Source organism: Theobroma umbraticum, unplaced genomic scaffold (assembly GCF_002168275.2).
Source record: "Theobroma umbraticum cultivar Fairchild unplaced genomic scaffold, ASM216827v3 scaffold_146.0, whole genome shotgun sequence".
Taxonomy (NCBI): Eukaryota; Viridiplantae; Streptophyta; class Magnoliopsida; order Malvales; family Malvaceae; genus Theobroma; species Theobroma umbraticum.
In genome coordinates, this window is record NW_018397265.1 from 1,067,929 (window position 1) to 1,071,808 (window position 3,880).

Here is a 3,880-nt window from a genome sequence, read left to right on the forward strand (position 1 = left end):
ATTATTTATACAAACTTTGATATAAAACATTATAACATAAAAGTTATATCATTAATTTCATATATATATATATATAATTATAGACAAAGTTTATAAGTTTTAATATTATAATTTGTAAAAAAAAAGTGATAAAATTTTGGTCCATTGGTCCAAACCGGACGAACCAAACTAATTTTATATTTGGTCAGCTTAGTCTTCCTTTATATTTGGTCGGTTATGGTTTATTTTTTAAAAATAATTGGTCCATTTGGTCCTTAAGTATGATGGACCAAACCACTCAATTCGCCCATTTGCTCATCCTAATCTTTTCCAATAAGTCATATGCATCATCAATAGATTTTGCCATGAATGCTCCTTCAGTTGTAATATCAATGGTGGTTCTAATCGAACCCATCAACGCATTAGAAAATGTATGTACCTACAACCATTTAAGAAACCCATGATGAGGACATCTTCTAAGTAAATCCTCATACCTCTCTTAAGCCTCATACAACGATTCTGAATCTGGTTGCATGAATGATGTGATGTCATTTCTCATCTTTGCTGACTTGGCTGGTGAAAAGAACTTATTTATAAACTTTTGAGCCAGATCATCCTAAGTAGTCATAGAGCCAGTAAGTAGTAAATTCAACCAATTCTTTGCCTTGTCTTATAATGAAAAAGGAAAGAGTATAAGCCATGAAAAAGGAAAGAGTATTAGCCTAATTGCATCATTAGTAACTCCATTGTGCTTGTATATATCACAAATCTCTAAAAAAGTTGAGATATGGGCGTTCGGATCATCATTGGGTAGTCCTCCAAATTACACTGAAGTCTAAATCATCTAGATGATCATTGGCTTGATCTCAAAGTTATTAGCTTACATTGTAGGTCTTTGAATGCTAGGGTGAAGACCTTGCACAAAAGGTACAACATATTCCTTCAAAGATTTATTCTCTTCTCATTGTTGTTCAACCATTGTTTTGATGTGATTTGGCAGTGCTGGCTTCTTTGGTCAATGTATGGTGTCCTTCTCATTAGGGCGCGACGGCCTTAGCCTCCTCAAGGCTGTGGCCTTAGCTCCCTCTGACTGCCTTGTGCAGTTTTTGCTACAGCCATCCACTTGTGACATGATTTTTTACGTGATATGATATGACCTGATAAAATTATAACATGAAAATTGTAATCCTGTCTCTTAACTTTCAAGTGGATTAAGAATCACATCAATTTGATTTCTAAACTGATAGTTATGCTCGAAATACTGTAATATTCATAAAAAAAGCACTAGCCATACTTATATAGTTCATCACCAATTGATGTCTTTTCATTTGAGAACCTTTAAAAGCAATATATTAAATCAATAATAACTAAATTAGAAGCACTTTAACAAAAAATTAAATTTAAATAACTTAAATTAAAATAACTCAACAAGATTTAAATTAAATAAATAATAATAATTAAGAACTCCTAATTCAAAATATAAATCTCAATAATTTAACTAATTTAAATTTATTTAAATAATTAAAAAAATCAAAAAGTGGTGGTTGGGCAAAGGATGTGAGCAGTGAGCAGGTGTAGGCTATTAAATCATTAGAAAGAAAGCCGGGCTGGTTTTCTGCTGGCATATTATGGTTTGGTTTATATATTGGAATTTTGATCATTCAACCTCTCAATATTTATTTACATATTTACGTGCTTGGTAGCGGCAGAAAGTCAGGGCCTCGATTCTTGGGAAGGCATATAAAACAAGGCTTTCCAGATGTACAACTGTTCCTACATGCATCCGCTGGTTCAGAAAGCAATCTTTCTTTGCTAAAACTTTGAACGACAAAAGAGTGAAATTGCTTTATACTTTAATCTGGCGCGCTGCTCAAGAATAAGGCCCATGCCCCGCCACGTTCCTTTACGGAAAATGTCCTTGCCAAGTCAAAGTTCAATCTCGAGCACTCAACTCTGTCCCATGTTGACGTCGAAGATCTGGCAGCCATATTCTATAAATATATATTCAATTGGAAAGCTGTGCACAAATGTCTGCAACTTGAAGATCACGACGGAGCCCACCTTTAGATACACCTGGATAGGGCTTGACCTTGGCCCTCCTACCTATTGTTTTGATAGAATTTCAAGTTCAAGTTATCTCTTAGATTAAAATTATTTAAATTTGATAATAAAATTATTTGAGTTTAAATTATTTTAAATTTATATCATTTCAAATCTAAGTTAATTATTGATTTTTTTAAAGATAAAGAGAACTGAATTTAAATAAATTATCCGAATTCAAGTCATTTTAAGTTAATTTTTTAAGTCACTCATTTCACCTTCAGACAATTTTGAATTCAGGTCCATTTCAGATTCAAGTTGAGACATGTAATTCCTATTAAAAAAAAAACAAATTCGAATTCTTATTCTCTAAATATTAAAAATACAAAACAGTCGCGCACACAGGAAAACCCATGGAAAAATTATAAAAAAAATTCAAAAAAAAATAACAATAATTAATTTTAAAATTTACCGATCACATCAAAGAACCATTGTGCTTTGCTCACTGTTGCACTTTGACATGCGTCAGCTTTCTAACGCAGTTCAAGCATTCTCGTAATTTTAATAAGTGGGAATCTCATTGCCATATTGTGAGCCACTCCATCACATATGTGGTCTTCATTTCGTCCTTGCCTCGTCTATGAGAGCGGGCAGAGGGCAAAAACAAATGATTTTACGTGCTGGTCCAAGGTTACTGTAAAGAATGGAAAGGAGAATCAAAGGGACTGTAGAGAGGATTAAGAAGGGAAACGATAGAAAATGAAAGAAAGGAAGGAGAGCTATTGTGTGGTGCAAGAAGATGACGAGACAAATGGTGCATTGCATAACAAGAAAAAGAAATGATAAAGCCACTCCTTGGGCAAGCAAAATGTGCAGGGGAAGGGAACAAAAATTCATAAAATGGAAACAAAATGACAATATTTCAATGGAAGAAAAGGTGTTTTAGGTTTAAAGTGGTCAATTTCCAATTATACCTCTAAACGAGCTTTAAACTAGTTTGTTCACAACCAAGCGAGCCAAGCTCATCAATGTTTATAAACCAATACAAAATGTAGTAACTTCACATATTCAATAGTTAAATAATTAGTATTCAAATATTTTTGGGGGAAAAGGCATGCAATCATATTATAATACACAACGAAAATTAAAATATTTTTTTAAGTAGAATCTGATTATCAGATTAATTAGGTCAAATAAACCATAATTAAAGGATAAAGGTCATTATACCTAATGTCCATTGAGTCAAAATCACAAAGATTCAACTCATTTTCAATCCTATTCACTAAGCTAGATAGTGACAAAAAGCACAAGTTGTCCAAATGTACATCCTCCGATGGTATCCACTCAAATGGAAATTATGAATTACTCTTAAAGGGAGATGGAGGTTGCTTATACTTTTAGAGTTTAGTACTAGTCAGGGGAAAGGCAATCAGGCTTTTCTTTTCTCCAAAAGAAATTGAAACATAACCAAGAATAAAAAGGAATTTCAATCGACAACAAGGAGAACTTTTTATGTGATTTGTAAGGCTTCCTCATTGCCAAATATCATTGATTGAAACAACAATCGTAAAAACCTCAATTAGAATAAGGAATAGTAAGAGTTGAAACTTAAGAGAGGAAGAAAACACAAGCAAATATGAAAAGGGGAATGAATCGACGGCTCACAAGGTTAAGAAAGTGAAAGTTGAATCACAAGGTTTAAATGAATCAAACTCCTTTACATTCTTTATCAATTCTCAATTGATTAGTTCATATTTATAAGTCAAGATTAATATCTACAAATGCATCCCAACTATTCAAATGTTAAAAAGATTCATAGTGGTTTGACTCAATCTTTCAATGAGTAGTCTTGTCATGTAAT

At 32.7% G+C, this 3,880-nt stretch overlaps 1 non-coding gene across 1 annotated transcript; it reads left to right on the top strand.

The window, feature by feature from the left end:
• Window positions 1-434: 434 nt before the first annotated feature.
• LOC149526776 (small nucleolar RNA R71) lies at window positions 435-541 on the top strand. The gene has a single exon (XR_016351660.1). It is a non-coding gene; the product is annotated as a small nucleolar RNA R71 (small nucleolar RNA).
• The last annotated feature ends 3,339 nt before the right edge of the window (window positions 542-3,880 follow it).